This window comes from Onychostoma macrolepis, chromosome 11 (genome assembly GCF_012432095.1).
Source record: "Onychostoma macrolepis isolate SWU-2019 chromosome 11, ASM1243209v1, whole genome shotgun sequence".
NCBI classification, from domain to species: Eukaryota; Metazoa; Chordata; class Actinopteri; order Cypriniformes; family Cyprinidae; genus Onychostoma; species Onychostoma macrolepis.
Genome location: NC_081165.1, coordinates 7528779 through 7554068, shown reverse-complemented (window position 1 = coordinate 7554068; position 25290 = coordinate 7528779). Strand labels below are relative to the sequence as shown.

The following is a 25290-nucleotide window of genomic DNA, read 5'->3' as shown; positions in this document are numbered from 1 at the left end:
TTATTCGTATTGTGGTGTATTTCTGAGTGTTTGGTCACATGGGTGCAGAACTGGGGCACGTTCAGCCTCACACCGGCGCCCAACGTTTTGCATCGTTTTTCCAGGAAACGGTGTGCAGCAGGGTTTGAGATACGGTTTCTCTCGTTTGGTGGCTGTGTCAGCAATGGCAGCCCAATCAGCAGCAACCTGTATATAAACCACACGCTGTTAAAGAGACAGGCAGCTCGCACAACGGGTCCAAGTGAAGTCCTTTAATATGTGTCCGCTGCAGCTACATACACAACAACTGAAGATATTAGAAGACATATTTGTCATAAGAGTTTTATAGTAACATAGCTTATGTTACATGATGATGATGATTTTGTAAGTAAATGTAATTAACATCAAAATAAATTCACAAGAGCAAGTATATTGTTTGCACATGTTTATTTACATTAAAGGCAAAATAACTGAAATAATAAGAGCACAAGTATAGACTTCTTTAAGTCTGTCTAAATATCATGAAGTAAATGCAATGTCTTGTGGTCCATATCCTTCCCTTAGGAAGGTGTGCTAGATACTGATAAATGTGACATAAAAATACTACATGTTTATGTTGCTATTGTATTGTGGAGTGACACTTTCATAAACGTTTCTATGCTCCTCTGATTATATAATGATAAGCCTAATACTCACAATAAAAATAATAAGGTCATATAGATCATAACAGTCTCGGAGGATGTTTGTCTTTTCATCCTGAAATGCGAGGCAAATGTTGGATCACAATAATTAGGAACCACAGTCCCTTCCCTCGATTGGGATGTTCTCTTTTATTCTGGACGGCAAGGACAGTGACTGTAACATGGAGCGTTTTTTTGCCGTATTAACACGTATTTAAATACCGATTTCATCAGGCTCCGAAAATTCTTCAAAAAGAACACAAAGAATGGCTGTCATAGATGCGACTCTTCATCAGAACAGGGTTCGACGCACCACCGTTTCCGGTTAATAAACGTTTTGCATCGTTTTGTCGGGGCTGAACGCAGCCCAGGTTGTGTTTTCTGTTTGATAGGCATGAGTATTTTTAATTATTTATTTTTTTACATTCTTATTTGTTCGTGTCCTTTAACGTACATAATCATTTGTTTGTTACGTCAAGTCCATAAATGTTCATGGAGGGTAAACACATGGGAACACTTCATGGATGTATTTTACTGCACGTGTCTTCTCAGCTGCTCAGCGGATATACCTGACCTGCCACGATACTAAAGATTGCACAAATCTACATATTTGTATACAGTTCCTGCTTTCACTGCTGTAGCAAACAATAAAAGTTAAATAAACAGTTATTTGTTTACAGAGTTTAATAAGATTTCCTGAAAGACAGTTCACAATGTTTGCAATGAAATATTCTGAACTGAACTGCAGTTGTGCTAAATTGAGTTTAACTTGCATTGTTGTTTACACTTTCCCATAATACCTTAAGAAGGGTGACAACTACTCTTTTTGCCGTAAATGTCCTCTTTTTGGACCTAAAAAATGACCGGGATTTCTAAATCGCCCGACATGTTGCTTTCAGTCGCCATTCACTGTGTGTGTTTTTGTGTTAGAGCCCTGCACGGGACTGTTTTGTTAATCCCGCTCATTACCGCCTGCTTCCGCTAATATTCTAATATTGCATATAATTGTGGCAGGCGACATTTAGGGAGTGAAGTCATGAATTAAGGGGGTGTGGTTAGCTATGTATAAAGACCAGTTGTAGGAACGAGAACGGCAGGTGCATTTGTTTCTGGCCGGCGGAAATAGATTGACACTTCTACTGTTTGTTTGCGAGCGGTTCTCAGGTGGATTTTCTTGGATCTTGGAGATAGGTATGAGCTAATTTGAAGTCTTAAAGTGTTTTAATATGTGGTGTGTGTTTTAGGAAGAATAATAAAGGTGGTTTAATGCATGTATTTCAGCTCTATGAAGCCTGTTGTGTCATAGGCGAGAGGATCGTATATGTCGTCTTTTGGATCTTTGACATGGGCAGGAGTTTGTTTGAAGCACTAAGATGTTTTAATAGGTCTTTGTCTTGATATAAATAAAAAAGGTATTTTAATGTGTGTGTTTCAGCTCTACGGAGCTCGTTTGTTGCTCTTGTTGTATTTGAGTTTTTTGGGGGGTTTTTTTGGTTTGAATGTTTGGTTTGGGTAATTGTTTAGTCCACACGGGTATTTGCATCAGTGATTGGGCTGAAAGAAATAGGAACGGCCTTTTGGGTGGACTAGTTTCTTTTTTGTATTTTGTTTGTCTCCCCCACTGTTTATATATACTTTACAAGGACACTATATGCTTAGTGCTTGAGCAGAGTTGAGCTATTTTTGCACACATTTTACTCTGATGAATGGTATGAATCACAAGGTTTATCTTTTTTTGTGTTTTGAATTTATTTAATGGTTTTGTGTGACTTGTTTGCCCTTTTGCATGGTTTGATGCTCAACTCTTGCGGGGTTAACTCATGTGTGTAGGGTGTCCTGTGTAATAAAACAACTCTGTAAAGCCATCAATAAATCTTGGGGATTTATTTGAAAGAACCTGAGTTGTTGATGTTTATTTAAAGGGGGGCCTTGTTACATAATGTTAGCGCATCAGGGAGCCGCTATCAATATGCTGAGTATTTAATAAAGGTCATGAACTGAGAAACCAAAATTCCCTTGATCTTTTAGCATATAAGAGGTCATTGTACTATAAAAGTATCCTATAAATTTCAGATCTCAAACTTTGTTGTTAGGGTTAAGGTTACAAAATGAATATATTTAACACACACACACACACGTTTGTTTTTTTGAAAAGTGGGGACTCTCCATAGGCGTAATGGTTTTTATACTGTACTTACTGTATGTGCTATTGCCCTACACCAACCCTACACCTAAACCTACCCCTTACAGGAGACTGTGCATTTCAACTTTCCCCCAAAAAAACCTCATTCTGAGTGATTTATAAGCGTTTTGAAAAGTGGGGACATGGGTCAATGTCCTGAGATGCCACCTTCACCTTGTAATACCCGCCATACCCTCGTCATTATACACATCTATGTCCTGACTTTTCACAAAAACACACACACACTCACACACACACACGCACACACACACGCAGGCAGACGGGCAGGCAGTGCTGCATTAAGCCTTTGCGGGGCCCCCCATTCTATCCCCCTCCCCCTCGTCATAATCCCATAGTAGGCTAAAAATAACTTACATAAATTAAACAATATTATGAGTAATAATCTTACAAATCAGAAACAGCCCAGCAAATAAAATTAATTAAATCTCAGTCACCACAAGGCATGGGCCGGTATGAGATTCTGACAGTATGATAACCTTATAAATATATAGTATAATAGATAAAAATATCACGGTATTGCAATTACAGCTCTAAAATATGTTATTTTTAAATGTCTGGATAAAAAACAACAACGTTTTTTCCACTGAACACAATACATTTTATTTTTAAGAAACATATAGAACATTTTGGAACGGTAAACATGTCAGGCTAAATAATTAATATACATAACTGAATTCTTGTTAATTAAATTACGTGCAGTCACTTAAGTGAGCCTAAACCTGCAGCTCAACAATAATCAGAACATAAATTATTTTCTGTAAAAAATAAATAAATAAATAAAAATCCTTCTAAATGAAATAAAAAAAAAAAAATGCAGTCACTTAACCTAAACCTATAGCTCAATAATCAAAAACATAAATCAAAACATAATTTCTGTAAAAAAAAAAATTAAAAAAAAAATGCAGTCATTAAACCTGCAGCTCAACAAGGTTTTTGGAGATATTCTCACTTTCTACACATTCATCTTTCAGTCCAAGTTATGAGCGGCGAGGTACAAAGATGTGTACACATACACATAAGGAGAGCATGCAAGTGTGTCACACACACACACGGTCAATCTCCGTATAACACTCAAACAGTGGCTGTATGTAGGCCCATGTTGCCTATTAGGATAACAGTGTCCGTCTGTCGGCAGAAATACAGAGTTGACTTCTGTATATTTCTATCTGTTTAAGTAAAAACATTTATGTTTATGATGGCCAAAAGAAGCTGGATGGTGCCTTTTCACAATGGTACAAGGAAAACTGAAATCATGTATAGTTTTTTTGACTGGGCATGTTTATGCAATAACCCTAATAATTACAAATTCTAAAAATATTGATCTTAAATTCAATATTTGAAAATTATGTATTGCTATTTTCCATCTTATTGGGACTCAAATAATACAATTTCATGATTTTTTTTCAAAACTTAACTCTTATTTTTGATTTTAATGTTTGTATCCCCCAGGATACGTCGCCCCTTTGGGGTATCAATCCACTGAAAACAGAACACTTGTTTATCAATGCTTGTTACAACATGGTTGTAATTTCTGAACTCTTTGGAATACAGACTGTGACGGCCCGAGTGGTGGCCGCACAAGAGTGGTAATGTGGATGTATCATCTTACACACAGCACACGCATCCACACGTATCCACAAGTATGCGCTTTTATACATATATCTATATGAAGGATATGTTCAGTCATTTAAGATTAATCTTTATTTAAATTTCCCTCTTTGTCATTCGCATTCATTTTGGCTTTAGTTTATAATAACCACATGAAACACAATATTCATTAGTTCTTTATTGTTAGGTTTTCATATGTTTACATTTACAATCCACCTTTATATACATCGTTGCTGATTTGGAGTGCACACGAATAAGTTGCGTTGTATCTGTTACTTACATTTGTTTCTATTTTGAGTTTAAGTTCATCGGTGATGTGCGGCGATCTTCAGGTGTCGTCTGCTGCGGCCGCATCCTGGCGTGACGAAAATTAGAGTCCGGGCAGGAACAGAGAATTTAAGCGTTAGTGGTTCTGCCCGGACATACCATTCATTGAGGTTGCCCAGGGGAGGAGGAAAAGTTGATTTCTTTATTAATTGATTTATGTAGTTGTATATTTATGAGATGTAATTACATTTTGTTTTCTTTATCTTGATTTAATGTTTCTCTGTTTGATTTGAGTTTGACTTGTGTAATGTTACCTGTTGAATATAAAAGTTTTGTTGCTTTCCCTCTTAATTTGTAATGGGCCCATCTTTTGCTTTATAAACTGTTGCTTTGTTCATTTGTGATGTCAGTTTTTAGTTGTTGGTTTATTTGTTGTATGATTTATGAGTTTGTAAAGTTATTGGTTTGGGGGTAAATAAAGACCCAATTTTCTAGTGAAAAGCTGGTGTTCCTTGCTCCTGATTTCTCGGTCCCTCACACAGACCTAAGGTTAAAATAAAGTATAAAAAAATTTATAGACGTTTAAGTTTACAGATAATGTAGTATACCTATTTGTTTTTATTTTATATCAAATAAATATGTTATAAAATATGTTGCACTCTAAAATTGCTATAAACTCAAAGCTATATGTCTAACCAAGTTATGTTCCAAATTTGAAGTTGATATCACAATTGTGGTTCCTGTGAGATTTAGTTTGTGTACTATACCAAAAATAACCACTGGGTTACACCCAAACTCTTGAATTTTTTTATGTAGTTTTCTGTCACAAATCAATCATTTTCTGTCACAATATCACTTCTATTACAAAACTATTACAAAATATGGAACGTTGACTGTCACTTTCCAATTAAATGTGTTTTGTCAAGATTACAAAAAAGATTTGATTTCTAAAATGCAAGCCACAAACTCACAAAGTCTATATATGTGTTTTTATATCTTGATTTATACCCCTAAAAGATCGGATTTCCCACTACAGGCGGCTATGAAGTTTTAAATGCTGCCTGTGAGCTAAACAATGTAGAAACAAAAGTCCCATCATCTAAATGTTCACAACAAACATTCTTTCTAAATGAAACCAAAAAATAAGACCTACACTTTCACTACTTCTCCCCACAGCTTCTCAAATGTTTGTATCCCCCAGGATACATTGCCCCTTGATAGCCGTCTTTTTTTAGATTACAATGATATATTTGTACTTTATGAAATGGGGAAGGTAAAAGCTCTGCAAAAGGTTATGAGTGTACTTTGATGTAGCTGCATTGAATCAGTGTACTACAGAACATTTTAACTCTGTTCTCTCACAAAAGGTCTGGAATAAACTTTTGGCAAATGACAGTAGGAGGACAGTGTCTTTAAAATGAGTCTCCATAATGTGAGAGAAGATGAGGGCACTGACTCTACATAGAGTCCATCTCCTGGATCAAGCTGTGTGTCTATGAAGAGTGATCAATTCATGACAAAGAATCCTCCTAAACTCAATGAAGCAACCGTGTCATCTGACCCCAGGTAAGACACTGGCCAGTTTAGCATTGACTGATGCTTCCATTCCAAGTGATTTACAGTGCATTTCAGAAGCCTGCAGTGTGTGAGTGATGACACCATCACAGAGAAGCACAGAATCACTTTCCTGTACCTTCACTCTCACTGTTCCTCACTGGTGGAATGATCTTCTCAACCTTCCCAAACCATCAAGTCCCATGCGATTTTTAAGAAGCATCTAAAGATTTTTCTATGAGCACTTTACTTAATCCAGTTAAACAAATAGCTCTCCCTTTTTCTAATAATGTATGTTTTATTAAAATAAATGCTACTTTCACCACTTCTTACCTTCATGTCTTTTCTAGCATGTACTCTGTACAATTTTGGAACATATTTTCTCCATTAAATGAATTGATTATCTTCCTTATGTGTAAATGGCTTTGGATGAAAATTAACTGCTAAATTAGATTAGATTAGATTAGATTAGATTCAACTTTATTGTCATTACACAAGTACAGGTACAGGGCAACGAAATGCAGTTTAGGTCTAACCAGAAGTGCAATAGCAGCAAGTGCATGATATACAGTGGTTGAATAAGTGCAGGACAAGGATATGTACTGAATATATGTATAAATATATATAGAAAGATGGTTATTACTATAAACAGAATTTACAGGTGAGTATGTATAGTGAATAAATATACAGATGGCTATTACTATAAACAGAATATACAGGTGATATGTACTATCAATATAATATATATACAGATGGTTATTACTATAGACAAGGTGTAAAGTGCAGTGGAAATGATTGCATATTACAATTAGACGTACGGTGCAAAATGCTAATGTAAACATTGATAATGTAAACAACAGTCGGCAGTGCAAATGAGCATAGTCCAATTTAGGTATGGTAGTGCAAGATACAAAAGTAAACAGTTGTTACTGTAATAAAATTTACATTCAGTCAGTAGTGCAAATAAGGCAGATGTGAGGTAGGAGAGAAGAGTTAATAATATATGAGGAAGTGGATCAACGGGGTTAGAGTTCAGTAAAGAGACAGCTCTGGGGAAGAAACTGTTCTTTAATCTGCTGGTCCTGGTCCGGAGGCACCTGAAACGCCTGCCGGAGGGCAGGAGAGAAAACAGTCTGTGGGCTGGGTGAGAGGAGTCCTTAAGGATGCTGCGAGCTCGATGCAGACAGCGTTTCCTCTGGATGTGTTCGATGGCAGGTAGTGGAGTCCCTGTGATGCGCTGGGCAGTTTTCACCACCGCTGCAGTGCCTTGCGCTCCGCAACAGAGCAGCTCCCATACCATACTGTGACACAGTTGGTCAGGATGCTTTCTATTGCGCAGCGATAGAAGTTCACCAGGATAGCCGAGGAGAGCTGATTCTTCCTCAGTGTCCTCAGAAAGAAGAGGCGCTGGTGAGCCTTCTTGACCAGGCTGGAGGTGTTGGTTTTCCACAACATGTCCGCCGAGATGTGGATCCCCAGGAACTTGAAACTGGAGACACGCTCAACAGCCATTCCATTGATGTGGATGGTGTCGTGTGTGCCTCTTGACTCCTTCCTGAAGTCCACGATGAGCTCCTTCGTTTTGGTGGTGTTGAGGAGCAGGTTATTTTCAGTGCACCATGTGGCCAGGTGCTGGATCTCCTCCCTATAGGCAGTCTCATCGTTGTTACTGATGAGGCCAATCACCGTGGTGTCGTCTGCAAACTTGACGATGGAATTAGATCCATACACAGGCTTGCAGTCGGAGGTGAAGAGGGAGTAGAGAAACGGGCTTAGCACACAGCCCTGTGGTACACCAGTGTTAAGTGTGATGGATGTGGAGCAGGTGAATCCTGATCGAACATTCTGGGGTCTGTTGGTCAGGAAGTCCAAAATCCAGTTACACATTGAGGTATTGATGCCCAGGTCTCCAAGTTTGGCTATTAACTTGGTTGGGATGACAGTGTTGAATGCTGAGCTGAAGTCAACAAACAGCATACGTGCATAAGTGTTCTTATTGTCCAGGTGAGTGAGCACAGAGTGCAGTGCCATGGAAACTGCATCCTCTGTGCTCCTATTGCTACGGTAGGCAAACTGGTGTGAGTCCAATGTGGATGGTAGAGAGTCTTTTAGGTGTTCCAGGACCAGCCGCTCAAAGCACTTCATGACGATGGGTGTGAGTGCTACAGGGCGGTAGTCATTAGGGCACTTCGGACTAGAGTGTTTTGGCACTGGCACAATGGAAGTGCATTTAAAGCATGTTGGTACGGCTGCTTGGGCAAGAGACAGATTGAAGATGTCTGTAAAACCCCAGCAAGCTGCTCCGCACATGCCCTGAGAACACGACCAGGGATGTTGTCTGGTCCAGCAGCCTTGTGCACGCTGATCCGGCTCAGTGTCTTGCAGACATCTGTGGAGGAGAGTATGATTGGTGGGTGGTCAGCTGAGGGATTGAGCTTGGTGGCAGTTTCTCTGTTGTCTCTTTCAAAGCGAGCATAAAAGTAATTTAGCTCGTTCAGGAAGTTGACGTCAGTGGCTGCGGGGTGGAGTGGGTGGGTTTGTAGTCACTGATGGCCTGAATGCCCTGCCACATGCGTCGAGGGTCAGAGTTGGAAAAGTGTCCTCTATCTTTAGCTTGTAGCAGTGCTTGGCCTTTTGATGCCCCTCTTCAGGTTTGCTCTGGATGTGCTGTAGGCTTGTGCATCTCCTGATCTGAAGGCAGTGTTGCGTGACTTCAACAGGAGTCGCACTTCCTTGTTCATCCAAGGCTTCTGATTTGGATATGTGGTGATCTGTTTCTGGGTTGTAACACTGTCAATGGTGATATTGATATGATCCAATACAGAGGAGGTGTAAGAGTCAATGTCTGTGTGAGCGCCACTGGTGGCTTGAGAAGCAAACATACTCCAGTCTGTGTGTAGAAACCTTTCCTGAGTGTGGAATCTGCCCCGCAGGCCACACCTTGATGGTCTTCACTGATGGCTTCACACGGTTGATGAGGGGTGCATATTTGGGGTGAGGAACAAAGAAAGGTGATCTGACTGTCCCAGGTGGGGAGGGTGTCGCAACGTAAGCTCCAGCCATGTTTGTGTAAACATGGTCTAAGGTTTTGTTTCCTCTGGTGTGACAGGAAACATGCTGGTGAAACTTGGGTAGCACTGACTTTAAGTTTGAGTGATTAAAGTCACCTGCAACAATAAAAGCCGCTTCGGGTGATCAGTCTGTTGTTTACTGATGGCTGCGTGAAGTTCTTTCATAGCAAGCTTGGCATCAGCATCCGGGGAATATAGGCTGCAGTTATAATGGTGGAAGTGAACTCCGCGGTAGATAAAGCGGTCTACATTTAACCATGAGAAACTCAAGGTTAGCTGAACAATGACTCCCAACAATAGCAGAGTTTGTGCACCAAGCTTTGTTAATGTAAATGCACAATCCACCACCTCTGGTCTTACCGGAGCCATCTAATGTTCTATCCGCCCGAGTGTGTGGCGTCCGCTAGCTCAATAGCGGTGTCCGGTATTCCGCTGTTTAACCAGGTTTCCGTGAAGATTAGGACGTTACAGTTCAAAAGTTTCTTGCTGTGTGTGATGCTGAGTCGAATCTCCTCCATTTTGTTCACTAGCGACCGTACATTGGCAAGGAAAATGCTGGGTAAAGAGAGCCGGTGTGGTGTTAGCCTTAGCTTAGCTCTTAGTCCTCCGCGCTTCCCCCGCCTTTGTTTACGATCTCGACGCCGCCTGCGAGCACTTCCGCCCGGCCGGGTAGGGTGCATAGCCTCGGGTGTCCTAGCGATCTCAGGAAGGAGTCGAAGATTGTCCATAAAAGTGTCGGAAATTGCAAACCGATATCCAAAAGCTCACAACGGGTGTACGATGTAAAGGCACAACTGTTCTGCACGAACAGGCCGAGATGAGTAAGAAAAATACCGCAAAATCGCAAAATCTGAGAGACCCAGAGCCTCGCGATGTACTCGCGCCGCCATCTTGGGAAAATCAAGATAAATTAATAAATATGTGTAAATATATGTTGCATTCAAGTTATACAGTATAGCTAGTGCTCTAAAAATATTTGTTTGTTTTTGGCATCATCAGCAGGAGGAAGAGACCAAGATCAGAATCTCCAGAACCCAGCTGTGTGTCTCTGAGGAGTAACACATCTATGATGGAACCCCCTGAAATCAGTGATGGGCCAGTGACCTCTGACCCTCCGTTAGTACAAACAGATATTAGCAATTTTACTGTAGATCATCTCACATGAATAATGATTTAAGACTCAATGAAAAACACTAAATGTATCCAAAATATGCAACATATGCACTGCACAGGGGTTCAACTCCAAGAGAAGTGCTAAAATCATACCTGGGTACGTGTATATTTCTGAAGATCTGCAACAGTCATTGTCTTTTTACTTTTCTTTTAATTTCAGAAAGAAGACACATGAGCTGATCAGATCTGTGCCGTCCTCTTCATCTACGACCCATTTCAGGCAGGACAAAACTGAAGCAGTCCTGCAGAAACACACACTGGAGACTGGAGACCTGCAGAGAGTTAAAGACCATCTCAAAGCCAGCATGAAGAAGAAGTATGAGAGATTATTTGAGGAATGAAACTCCAGGAGAATGAAACCCTCCTGAACAGGATCTACACACAGCTCTACATCATAGAGGGAGAGAGTGAAGGAGTGAATGAAGAACATGAGGTTTTACAGATGGAGAAAACAGCCAGAACACAACACTCACAAGACACTCCAATCTACTGCAATGACATCTTTAAAGCCTCACCTGAACCAGGATGTGAGGAGAAAGACCAGATCAAGACTGTTCTTACTAAAGGCATCGCTGGAATCGGAAAAACCGTCTCTGTGCAGAAGTTCATTCTGGACTGGGCCGAGGGAAAAGCCAATCAGGATGTAGATTTCATGTTTGTGCTTCCATTTCGAGAGCTGAACTTGATCCGAGATCATCAGTACAGTCTTCACAGACTTCTGCTGGACTTTCATCCTGAACTTCAAGATCTGGACTCAAAGATTTATGAGGAGTGTAAAGTTGTGTTCATCTTTGATGGTCTGGATGAAAGCAGAATCACACTGATGTTTTCAGATGATCAGAAAGTTTGTGACGTGACTGAGACTTCATCAGTGGGTGTGTTGATGTCAAACCTCATGAAAGGAGAGCTGCTTCCCTCTGCTCTCATCTGGATCACCTCCAGACCAGCAGCAGCCAATCAGATCCCTCCAAATACATCAACCGTCTGACAGAAATTCAGGGATTCACTGAGCCTCAGAAGGAGGAATATTTCAGGAAGAGAATCAGTGACCAGCATCAAGCCAGCAGAATCATCTCACACATCAGAAGAGCAAGAAGCCTCCACATCATGTGCCACATCCCCGTCTTCTGCTGGATCTCATCCACTGTGCTTCAGAAGCTCCTGGAAGAAGATCTGAGTGCAGAAATCCCTCAAACTCTGACTGAAATGTACATCCACTTCCTGCTGATTCAGATCAACATGAGGAACCAGAAGTATGAAGAGAGAGATCCAGAGAAACTCCTGCAGTCCAACAGAGAAGTGATTGTGAAACTTGCTGAAGTGGCTTTCAAACAGCTGATGAAGGGCAATGTGATGTTCTATGAGGAGGACCTGATTGAGAGCGGCATAGACGTCACTGATGCCTCAGTGTATTCTGGGATTTGCACTGAGATCTTTAAGGAGGAATCTGTGATTCATCAGAGGAAAGTCTACAGCTTCATTCATCTGAGTGTTCAGGAGTTTCTCGCTGCTTTCCATGTGTTTTACTGCTATTTAAGCAGCGCCATGGAGACCCTTAAGGTTATTGTTTCAATGCATGATTTGCTTAAAATAGCAATAGATAAAGTCCTTGAGAGTGAGAATGGACAGTTGGATCTGTTCCTGCTGGGCGTCTCACTGGAGTCCAATCAGAGACTCTTACAGGATCTACTGACACACACAGAGAACAGCTCAGAGAGCATCAGGAGAACCACACAGTACATTAAAGAGAAGATCAAAGATGGACATGGACTCTCCACTGAAAGATCCATCAATCTGTTCCTCTGTCTGCTGGAAGTGAAAGATCAGACTCTGTCCAGAGAGATTCAGGAGTTTGTGAAATCAGACAAACACTCAGAGAAGAAACTCTCTCCTGCTCACTGCTCAACAATCGCCTACATGCTTCAGATGTCAGAGGAGGTGCTGGATGAGCTGGACCTCAAGAAATACAACACATCAGATGAGGGGAGAAGAAGACTGATAACAGCTGTGATCAACTGCAGAAAATATCTGTGATTAATCATGTCTTAAACATTTCATTTTAATGTCAATAATTAAGCTGATATAGTACAGTTGAAGAATGAGGTTAAGAATTTAAGGTTACACTTTATTTTAAGGTGTCCTTGTTACAGTGTAATTATACATTTAAGTACTGAGTAATATTAATTAACTATATGTACTTACTATATGGTTAGGGTTAGGATTGAGGTTTGGCTTAATTAATTGTTATTATAATAGGAAGTACATGTGACGTGTAACAAGGACACCATAAAAGTTACTGAATTTAACATGTTTTACTCTCTTTCAGTCTTGCTGGCTGTAATCTCACTACTCAGTATTGTGAGAGTTTGTCATCAGCTTTACAATCCTCAAACTGTGTCCTGAGAGAGCTGGACCTGAGTAACAATGACCTGCAGGATTCAGTAGTGAAGCTGCTCTCTGATGGACTGAAGAGTCCAAACTGTCAGCTGGAGATACTGAGGTTTGACGATTTTATCTTTGATGTACTAAATGCTCAGAAATAGTTAAATTTAACAGACTGTTCAAAGAAGGTATGACTATTTCTGGTGGCATTGCTTGCACTTATTCAAAATTTAAAATAAATTTAAAATGATGGTAACACTTTACAATAATGTTCTATTATTTAATATTAGTTAATTTATTAACATGATGAACAATGAACAGTACATTTATTACAGTATTTATTAATCTTGGTCATAACAGGCAGGGTCACACAAATGGCAAACAGGTATATAGAGGGCAAGGCAGAAGAGTACTCAAGTGAACAGGCGTGGTCTCCGATTGGTGAACAATATCCAGAGGGCTAGATGAGAGGGGTAATCCAGGTACACGAGCAATAATCCGGGCAGGGGCGAATAGAGTCCGAGACAGCAGGCAAAGGGTTAATCCAAGATACAACGGCAGAAATCAGAACACGAGGAAACAGACAAGGCAAGACTAAGACAACTAAGTAGACAAGACTAAGACAACTAAGTGGGCTCCGTAGAGTAGCTATCACTGGGGGAGCGATAAACGCTAGACAATAAGGGAACTAAACAAACACAGAATGGCTCGGTAAAGCAGCTATCGTTAGGAGAGGGATATATGCAGAACTAAACACAGAGCTAAACATAAACAGGGTTAAGCATAAACACAGAATGGCTCGGTAAAGCAGCTATTCGCTAGGAGAGAGATACACACAGAACAATACTCTGCAAACTGTGAACGGAAGTCCATGGTTTATATAGAGTGTGTGATTGTGTGATAGTTCTCAGGTGTGAGCGTGTGATTGAGACAGCTGTGTGTACTTGGTGCAGTGAATGATGGGAAATGTAGTCTGGTGTAGTGCAACAATAGTGTGGTGCAAGAGTCCATGTGATGAGCGAGTGACCTCTGGTGGTGAGTGAACGGAAGACCATAACCCGGATTTGTGTCAATTGTAAAGTGTTACCAAAATTATTAACATTTTTATTTTTTTAAACATGTTAATTCAAGCCCCTAATTCAGCTTCTATCGGTTCTTTGTCCAATTTCTCGAAAAATTAGAATATCGTGTTAAAGTTCATATTTCTTTATTTCAAAAAGTGAAACTTTCATATATTCTAGATTCATTACATGTAAAGTAAAACATTTCAAATGTTTTTTTTTTAAATTTTGATGATTAGATCTTACAGTTCATGAAAGTCCAAAATCCAGTATCTCAAAATATTAGAATATTTACATTTGAGTTTCATTAAATGACCATCCCTACAGTATAAATTCTGGGTATCTCTTGTTCTTTGAAACCACAATAATGGGGAAGACTGCTGACTTGGCAATGGTCCAGAAGACGAACACTGACACACCCTCCACAAAGAGGGTAAGTCACAGAAGGTCATTACTGAAAGGTGTGGCTGTTCACAGTGTGCTGTATCAAAGCATATTAAATGCAAAGTTGACTGGAAGGAAGGGATTGGGTAGGAAAAGGTGCAAAAGCAACATGGATGACCACAAGCTTGAGAATACTGTCAAGCAAAGCCGATTCAAACTAGGGGTGGCACGGTACACAGATGTCACGGTTTGGTACATACCTCGGGTTCGGGGGTCATGGTTCGATACGATTTCGGTACAGCAGGCGTGGAAAAAAAAATCTACTATGCTCAGTTTCTTTTCATTTCATTTCAGTTGGTACTTTATCAAAATAAAATACAGTGAACCAAACATCAGCGCGCGCGCCTCTGTGTCACCGTTGGAACGCGACTGAAGTACAAAGCCTATAATTTACATAATAAATAATAGTTTAGCATTCAGATACGTTACATCACAAATATGGAAATATTATGGAATATTTGGATTTGTGCCGAATGAGAGAGGTAGGATACTCGAGCACAAAGCTCCATTTCACAAACAGTTGAGTGCGCAAGCCTTTAAAGTATACTCCCTTGTCAGTCTATGTGAGAGACGCGTTCAGAATCAGCACATGGTCACTGTCTAGTGGGCTTTGTTTTCAAGTGCGCAACTCATGGCATTCGCTGTTCTTCTGCTGGCGGTTATCAAACAGCGCTGCATTGCTGCGGGCGCCCCCTTCTGGATTGGGAGAGAATTGCCTGTATTCGTCATAAGGCCTCATGCACCGAACCGAGACGCCTGTACCGTGACGGTTTGGTACGAATACATGTACCGTGCCACCCCTAATTCAAACACTTGGGAGAGCTTCACAAGGAGTGGACTGAAGCTGGAGTCAGTGCATCAAGAGTAGGGGTGTGCAGCGGAGCCATTATTTGTATCTGTATCTGTAACGATCTCAAAATTATTTATATCTGTATTCGGATAGATCTGGAAGTGGGCGTGGCTTAAACCAAAAGTTCGTCAAATTACATGAAAATACCATTTTAAATGCAAATTTCGTAGTTTTCATTTAACAAATATGCCTTGTATAACTAAAGAAAGTATTATTTTTTTATTAAAATTCTAACTTTGTAAATATCTTCTATTTAAAACTTTATCAAAAAAGAAAAATAACTTTATTCTTATTTTCCAGTGAAACTTTGTGTACAAATTTGACAAGAGACGAGCATCCACAATCTTAAATAAGAGCACTAAATGGAAATGGAAAGAAAGTGTTCAGTAGCCTACTCATAGCAGAATGACAATAAAGCTTGCTTGAACTTTAAGTAACTTAGATCATATGTTGTGGGAGTCTGTGATCATTTACAAGTTTTTTTTATCAACAGAGCGCAACAAATCATTTGGACCCTCCAAAAGCCTTGATCAAACAAAACTTTTCTTCATCTTGTATAATTAAATGTAATGCCATTCACGAAAATGGCTAATGTAATGCGTTTTTACAGTTGGATTTCGAAAAGGTTTGAAGTTAGGACCATTTTTAGGATATTTTTGTCGAGTTGATATAACTCTAGACAAAGCTCTGATTTCTGAGAGACGCGCATAGACCCCAACTCGGCTATTGCTTTGCACTCATTTCATTCATATAGGCTATAGTTTACACTCATTCACTTTACACATCCAGGCCCATAGCCAGATATTTACATTTACATTTAGTCATTTTGTAGACGCTTTTATCCAAAGCGACTTACAATTGGGGAATACATAAAGCGATTCATCTTGAAGAGGCAATCCGACAAACGAAGTGCCTGTAATACCAAGTCTCAGGCATTGTTTAAATAAGTACAAGCTAGCCAGGGAAGGAATAAATAAAGAGAGAGAGTTTTTTTTTTTTTTTTTAAGTGTAGGGTGAAGTCAAATAGTGTCGAAAGAGATGAGTTTTCAGCTGTTGCTTGAAGATTGACAGGGATCCAGCACTCCGGATAGGGGTGGGAAGATCATTCCACCAGCCAGGAATGGTGAACGAAAATGTTCTGGAGTGATTTTGAGCCTCTTTGTGATGGTACCACGAGGCTCCGCTCACTAGCAGATCTCAGACTTCTGGAGGGGATGTAGATTCTTAATAGTGAGTGCATGTAGGCGGGTGCTGAGCCTGTGGTTGTTCTATAAGCAAGCATCAGTGTCTTGAACTTGATGCGAGCTGCGATTGGTAGCCAATGCAATGAGATAAAGAGAGGTGTAACATGGGCTCTTTTGGGTTCGTTGAAGACCAGTCGTGCCGCCGCATTCTGAATCATTTGTAGAGGTTTGACTGTGTTTGATGGAAGTCCAGCCAGAAGAGCATTGCAGTAGTCCAGCCTAGAAATGACAAGGGCCTGGACAAGAAGTTGTGCAGCATTCTCCGTCAGAAAGGGCCTGATCTTTCTGATGTTGTGTAGTGCAAACCTGCAAGATCGAGCAGTCTTTGCAATGTGATCTTTGAAGATATGAGATTCAGACCTCCGTAAATGTTTCATGTTCAAAAATAACATTTGAAACCATATGAAAAATTATTTCAAATCATGTCGCTGAATAAATTCATGTGGCTGACTCGCAGCAGCTGCGAAACACAGGAGTGAAGGAGCTTGGCGCAAGTGCAGCCTCCACTCTGCTCCGCCATGTTGCCAGATCTAGTTATTATAAGCGTCGCTGGATTTATTTTAATACTTCATGTAACAGCATTAATAAAGTAATTGGAGCATTAATAAAGTGGGAAGATGAAGGTTGAGGTTAAAGATTCTGTATCCTATTTGCAAAATACAAGATTTAAACTTATTTTGGTGCATTTTCATGAGATTGGTTGTGTTTGTTTTTGTAGCAATATCTGCCAACACTGCTTTGCCGGCACTGACAGGCAGCAATCAAAAAGGAGCGCACAGATAGGTTATTGCTGAGGAGACCACATTCGTTAGACAAACGCAATGATCACCATGATATTATCTGTACGCTATCAAAGCAGTACTAGCCATTATTATTGCACACATCTTAACAACCACAGACCTCACTAATGTAGTGCTGTTCCAGCAAACATGTGAAATATTTTTTCTGTTATTCGGATAAATCCGTTATTCGTTTTGAAGCCATTATCCATGCCTTTCCGAATAACGTATTCGGCTTCGGGCACATCCCTAATCAAGAGTCACCACACTCAGATGTCTTCAGGAAAAGGGCTACCAAGTCACTTCTGAAACATCAGAAGCATCTTACCTGGGCTAAGGAGAAAAAGAACTGGACTGTAGCTCAGTGGTCCAAAGTCCTCTTTTCAGATTAAAAGTGAATTTTGCATATCTGACATTTGTTTGTGTGTGTGTGTTGTATCCATCTGTAGGTTGTCTGGCTGTATGGTGACAGAGGAAGGCTGTGGTTATTTGTCTTCAGCTCTGAGTTCAAACCCCTCACAGCTGAGAGAGCTGGATCTGAGCTACAATCACCCAGGAGATTCAGGAGTCAAGCTGCTCTCTGCAAAACTGGAGGATACTATAAACTATAGTATAACTATAAACTGCAGATACTCAAGTATGTTTGGCAGTAACAGGGTTTTACTCAAGATCAGTAATACTGCTAAAATCATTTGGGTGATTTTAGTTGCATTAGAAGATATGTATACACAGACAGTACTTTATGAACATTGTAGGTGTCTGTATTTGTGATTGTGTGAAGTAAGCTGCTTCCCTAAAATTAATCTTTTGTAGAAGAAACTGCGATCTTTTGAGAGTTTCACTATTTTAAACTTTTTGAACACATTATTTTTGTGTTTATTCACTTGAACTTCAATTTATTCTCACAGTGTTATTTATTTATTTTTGAGCTGATGTGTGAGCTTTGCAACTGTTAGGCTTTATTCAGCTTTCTGAGTGTTATTTTGACCAATCTTTATTCACTTATTTCACTGAGTACTAGCTGATATTTTAGCTGCTACTTGCATATTTTTAATAATCAAACATTAATAATTTGTGGTTTATATTTATCTCTTTGTAGTTTGGAACATGGTGGCCATTTTAAAATCACACCAGGACTGAGAAAATGTAGGTCTTTTCTCTCTCACACACACAGATGCACACTCACACACACATCCTAAAATATCCCCACAAAGACAGTAAAAACATAAATATAATATCATATAAAGACAACATCTCAAAAATTATAATAAAAAATGTGGTTTCACTTTATTTTGATGGTCCCTTTAACACATTCTCTTGACTATAAGTAATGTTGCACATTTCTTCTAACTCTCATTAGAGTGTTAGTAGTGTATTAGTTGACTGGTAGGGTTAGGGTTTGATTAAGTTGACACGTTCTTGCAAAGTTACTTATAGTCAGTAGAATATCTGTTGGGAGACCAACACAATAAGGAGATAGTAGATAGTACTAATACTCTTATGAGAATTCGTGGCCTAATGGTTAGGGAGTTGGGCTTGTAACCTGAAGGTTGCTGGTTCGATTCTCGCGCCAGCAGGAATTGAAGGTGGGGATTGTGAATGAACAGCACTCTCTCCACCTTCGATACCATGACTTAGGTGCCCTTGAGCGAGGCACCGAACCCCTAATTGCTCCCCGGGCGTTGGAGCAAGGCTGCCCACTGCTGTGTGTGTGTAACAACTATAAAGAGCGTGTTTAAAGACGCTATACAGACCAGTAGGATCTACAAACAAACATGGTCTATATATGACGCTGTGTCCAAACAACATTCAGCGGATGATAATTCCATTAATACAGATTTTTTGAGTCTCGACCTTGGATTCGAAACATTTTGAGGACAGGTACAACTTCGTTTTCTCTGGAGAAACGCCGATAAAATGGATTAAACTCATCTGTATCCTAAATGGAGTTTATTTCAAGAATGGAACATTTTCTACTACTTGGCGAAATGGGAGACCATTCGGACTACCTTTTTTAAAGTTTACAACCCGTGTATTGAAGAAAATGCCATTAACCCTCTGGGGTCTGAGGTCATTTTGGGGCCCTTGAGATGTTTTGACATGCCTTGATATTTGTGCTTATTTCAGCTACTTAAAACATACTATTGACCAACATGTAATTTTTTTTGTATTCAGCACAAACTGTGCTACAATAATATGTGACCAAGATGGATGTACATGTTTGCATTTTTAGAAAAAATATTATGCGTGGTTTGTAAGTTTTGGGGAAAAATGTAGCTGAAATAAGGCCATAAAACCCACACTAAATAGTCCTGAACAAGACTTTTGAGTAATCAGTCTTGTAGGCTAGAATATTTACTTCAAAATTATGTGAAAATCATTCTACTTACTCATTCACAGAAAACAATATATTGATTTAACATTTTCAAGACATGTTTTGTGATCGAGGGTCTATATGCGAGGGAGTGGCAATGGCCATGAATATTAAGTGAGTCTCACCTGAGAGACAAGGGCCCTCCCTAATGGCCCCTAATGGCCCATCAGTGTGACTGTGAGGCAGGTAAGAGAGAATGTGAGGAGATTGAAAAAAGGGGTTTTTTAAATTATTTGTATTTTATTTACAACACAGTATAATCAAAACATACATAATGAAGGTCAAAGACACATTATTGTGCACACTGATCTAACCACAGAGATGTGAACAGACTTTGAGTCATTCCTGCAACAGATTCTGTTCAACAAGTGAAACAAGTAAATCATACCTGATATTTACGTGTGTTATTTAAGTGTTTCTACTTCTTTCCATGGATTCAAGAAGAAAAAAAAAACAATCAGTAGAAAAGGAGCTTGTTTTAACATAGAATATCAGTGTAGTTGAACATCTGATGTTGGTGCAGCGCTCTCAGAGGAAAACAGTTTGAAGAGACATCAGGATTCATCTGGTGCTGGTATCTGATTCAATAAAATACAAACAAAAAAAACATTTGTGAGCATGTTAATATCAGGAACATCTGTGTATATATATCATAAATATCATATCACTATCATAAAAAGAGAAAGAAATCTTATATCTGAGAAACTAATTATTATTGTTTAGCACGTTATTAAAATCTATTTCTGAACAGAGTAGGCTATTAATAATAAACATGTACTAAACATACTTAGACTCGTAGCATTCATCATGTTACAGTGTACACTCATATTACTTTTATTGTTTTATATAGAGCATGAAAACATAATAGCGCTGTAAGAAATTTAAATACAATGAATTGCCTATCATATTCAAAATGTTTTACACGATTTCAAACATTAAAAACATTCAAATCTATTTGTGAACAGAGTGTTAATAATAAACATGGTCTAAACATTCTTAGAGGCGTAGCATTCATCATGTTGTCGTTTGGGGGAAAACCCAGCTAACTGTTAGTAGATCTGTTCAAGTTTATGTCACAATAACACGGTAACTAATGTAAAAAAGAAACATTACTTACTCATCTCCTCTGCTGGGTGAAATCGTGTTCTTCTTTCGAGGGAAATCCTGCTTTTACTCGGCAAGTCTTCCAGAAACGAACAGTAGCCGCGATGAAGGACCTCCTCTTTGTTTGTGTTGGGCGTTTGCACGCGCGCACTTACCACGTGGCTATTTACATATGAACAGGGCGAGTCGCGCGAGGGCGGGGTCACATTAGCGATAATAAGTCAGACGGGACAGATGAACATCGTGTTGGTTTTATACGGATTACTTCATCACAGAATGTTTGTTTGACTTGCTTCATTTCAAAGTAGACACTTCAAGCTTTCTATAGATATAACTCCCATGTCTCTGTGTGAAGTATTTGCTGAGTTACAGTTCATTTTAGTGACGCGTTTCTAAAACAGTTCATGGAGACGGAGAAGACAGAGAGCACACCCTGTTTGTTTTCTTTATTCTTCAGAAGCACAAAGTTTAGTTGTTATTATGAGTGTATACAAATAAAAGTAGACCCCTTACAGATTCGAATGGTGTATTGCTCTTATCTGTACGATCAAAAATGACAGAGTAATTCAAGCTCATTTCGGCCTTATGAGGAAAATCTGCCTCAAAACGCATATATCGTTTGTCGACCCCAGGGGGTTAATCAACAGAGGCCTCCCTCAAGTTCAAACCCGGGATTCCCTTGGAAGCTGGATTGAGGCGGAGCTGCGCTTCCTGCGGGATGTCGTTCAGGGGTGTCACGGAGTACAACTCAAGAACAAAAGCAGGTGGGCAAAGACAAACTGGCATATTTATGGCAAAATAGAAAAGCTAAAGCAATTCAAGTTATTCTTAACAATAGTAATTATCCAAGTGCACCAGTCTGTACAAATAGTAAGCAGCCTGTGCAAAAGTATTATACTTCCAAATGTGTGCCTGAAAGATCAGGAAGTACATTAAGTGTGCCGCCATTGACCGGCTCACTAAATCCGGTGCAATATAGTCAACTAAACGCCTCGCTATTTACTATTGGTGAGGTAGAGAAAGTGATTACTAATTTACCAAATAATAAAGCAAGTGGATCCAATGGTGTGACGTATGAAACGCTGAAATCTGGTAAAAGCACGTTGTGTCCAGTTCTGACTAATATATTTAACATCTGTCTTGAGAATGGTAAAGTACCAGAAGTATGGAAAGGGGCATTGATCCATCGAATCCCTAAGAAAGATAATATTCCTGATGACCCCTCAACTTGGAGAGATATATCCCTGCTACCGACAGTTTATAAGGTATTCATGAAATGTTTGCTCTGAAGAATCCTCCCCTGGTTGGTGGAGACAGGAATACTCTCATCAAAACAGAAAGCATATATTAATAGACAGGGAATGAATGAGCATGTCTTTTGTTTGAAAACAGGAATTGATGATTTTAAACATTCATCTGCAAGATTCTTCACAGTTTTTCTGGATTTTCGTGATGCCTTTGGCTCACTGTCCCATGATGTTATGCTTCATGCATTGGATGAAATAAGACTACCACAGCCGTACGTGGATGTGATCAAGGATGTTTATAATAACTCCTATGTTCAAGTCATATGTGGAAGTGTCTTAACTGATCCTATACCACTTAAGATCGGTATTAAGACTGGTTGCCCTTGGAGCGCTGTTAACTTCATACTAGCGATTAACTCCTGGCTGAAATGGATATGTCAGTGCGCACCAGCAGGTGTTCGATCTCCAAATCCAGTGCAAGCTTATGTGGATGATGTGGAAATATCTTCACGAGATGAGAGTGTAATTCATAGTATGCTTCTTCGTACGGATGACTTTATGAGGTGGTCTGGTCTGGATATGAAACATACAAAGTGTGCAGAGTTTTATGAAAGACGGAGTGGAGGAAATAGATGGTATAGATCAAAGTCTGATAAACCCCCGGTGTGAACCATACTATAGTATGTATGTGCGTGTGTGTGTGTGTGTGTGTGTGTGTATTTATTTATTTATATATATACAGGTGCTGGTCATATAATTAGAATATCATCAAAAAGTTGATTTATTTCACAAATTCCATTCAAAAAGTGAAACTTGTATATTATATTCATTCATTACACACAGACTGATATATTTCAAATGTTTATTTCTTTTAATTTTGATGATTATAACTGACAACTAAGGAGAATCCCAAATTCAGTATCTCAGAAAATTAGAATATTGTGAAAAGGTTCAATATTGAAGACACCTGGTGCCACACTCTAATCAGCTAATTAACTCAAAACACCTGCAAAGGCCTTTACATGGTCTCTCAGTCTAGTTCTGTAGGCTACACAATCATGGGGAAGACTGCTGACTTGACAGTTGTCCAAAAGACGACCATTGACACGTTGCACAAGGAGGGCAAGACACAAAAGGTCATTGCAAAAGAGGCTGGCTGTTCACAGAGCTCTGTGTCCAAGCACATTAATACAGAGGCGAAGGGAAGGAAAAGATGTGGTAGAAAAAAGTGTACAAGCAATAGGGATAGCCGCACCTTGGAGAGGATTGTGAAACAAAACCCATTCAAAATGTGGGGGAGATTCACAAAGAGTGGACTGCAGCTGGAGTCAGTGCTTCAAGAACCACTACGCACAGACATATGCAAGACATGGGTTTCAGCTGTCGCATTCCTTGTGTCAAGCCAATCTTGAACAACAGACAATGTCAGAAGCGTCTCGCTTGGGCTAAAGACAAAAAGGACTGGACTGCTGCTGAGTGGTCCAAAGTTATGTTCTCTGATGAAAGTAAATTTTGCATTTCATTTGGAAATCAGGGTCCCAGAGTCTGGAGGAAGAGAAGAGAGCACACAATCCACGTTGCTTGAGGTCCAGTGTAAAGTTTCCACAGTCAGTGATGGTTTGGGCTGCCATGTCATCTGCTGGTGTTGGTCCACTGTGTTTTCTGAGGTCCAAGGTCAACGCAGCCGTATACCAGGAAGTTTTAGAGCACTTCATGCTTCCTGCTGCTGACCAACTTTATGGAGATGCAGATTTAATTTTCCAACATGACTTTGCACCTGCACACAGTGCCATAGCAACCAGTATCTGGTTTAAGGACCATGGTATCCCTGTTCTTAATTGGCCAGCAAACTCGCCTGACCTTAACCCCATAGAAAATCTATGGGGTATTGTGAAGAGGAAGATGCGATATGCCAGACCCAATAATGCAGATGGCCACTATCAGAGCAACCTGGGCCACAGACTGATCGACTCCATGCCACGCTGCATTGCTGCAGTAATTCAGGCAAAAGGAGCCCCAACTAAGTATTGAGTGCTGTACATGCTCATACTTTTCATCTTCATACTTTTCAGTTGGCCAAGATTTAAAAAAATCCTTTCTTTGTATTGGTCTTAAGTAATATTCTAATTTTCTGAGATACTGAATTTGGGATTTTCCTTAGTTGTCAGTTATAATCATCAAAATTAAAAGAAATAAACATTTGAAATATATCAGTCTGTGTGTAATGAATGAATATAATAAACAAGTTTCACTTTTTGAATGGAATTAGTGAAATAAATCAACTTTTTTGATGATATTCTAATTATATGACCAGCACCTGTGTGTGTGTGTATGTATTTATGTATATATATTTATTTATTTATTTATATATAAAGAATATTTTCTGTGAGGTTCAGGTAGGTTTAGGGTTGGTGTAGGTTAGCTCCATATTATATTTAGTCATTTTATTGTCTTATATTAAAGATCATGTCTTTGTGTGTCTGATTAAGGAATTCATTCAAAACTTCTGATTCTGATGTGTTTTATCTCTATCAGATTCCCATCAGCTCACTGTGGATCTGAACACGGTGAATGAAAACCTCCGTCTGTCAGAGAACAACAGAGTGATTACTTACACTGACACAGTCCAGTCGTATCCTGATCATCCAGACAGATTTGATTATCACGAACAGGTGTTGTGTAGAGAGAGTGTGTGTGGACGCTGTTATTGGGAGATTGAGCGAAGTGGAGATGTCTATATATCAGTGTCCTATAAGAGCATCAGCAGGAAGGGACGGGGTAATGAGTGTGTGTTTGGGTTCAATGATCAGTCATGGAGTTTGATCTGCTCTCCCTCCAGTTACTCATTTAGACACAATAGTATAGTGACTGATCTTCCTGTAGAGTCCATCAGCCATAGAATAGGAGTGTATGTGGATCACAGTGCAGGAACTCTGTCCCTCTACAGCGTCTCTGACACAATGAGCCTCATCCACACAGTCCAGACCACATTCACTCAGCCGCTCTGTCTGGGGTTTACTCTTGGTTATGGATCATCAGTGAAACTGTGTTGATGAATCAGAACAGACTGATGAGACATTCTACCCATAATGCTTTGAGCTCCATGATAAATCAGTAACAGTGAGATGTTACAGAGTCTCTTCATGACATTACAGTTTTTAAAAATCGCTTGGACACTAAAAGTAGTACTTGAGGCCCACTTAGAGAAAAACCATTTACATATTCACAGCACATCTTTCAAAAAAAGTAAACTCTAAACACAGAACAAAC

At 39.6% G+C, this 25290-nt stretch overlaps 1 pseudogene; it reads left to right on the top strand.

The window, feature by feature from the left end:
• The first annotated feature begins 6154 nt into the window (after positions 1–6154).
• LOC131549241 (protein NLRC3-like) lies at positions 6155–25073 on the top strand (annotated as a pseudogene).
• The last annotated feature ends 217 nt before the right edge of the window (positions 25074–25290 follow it).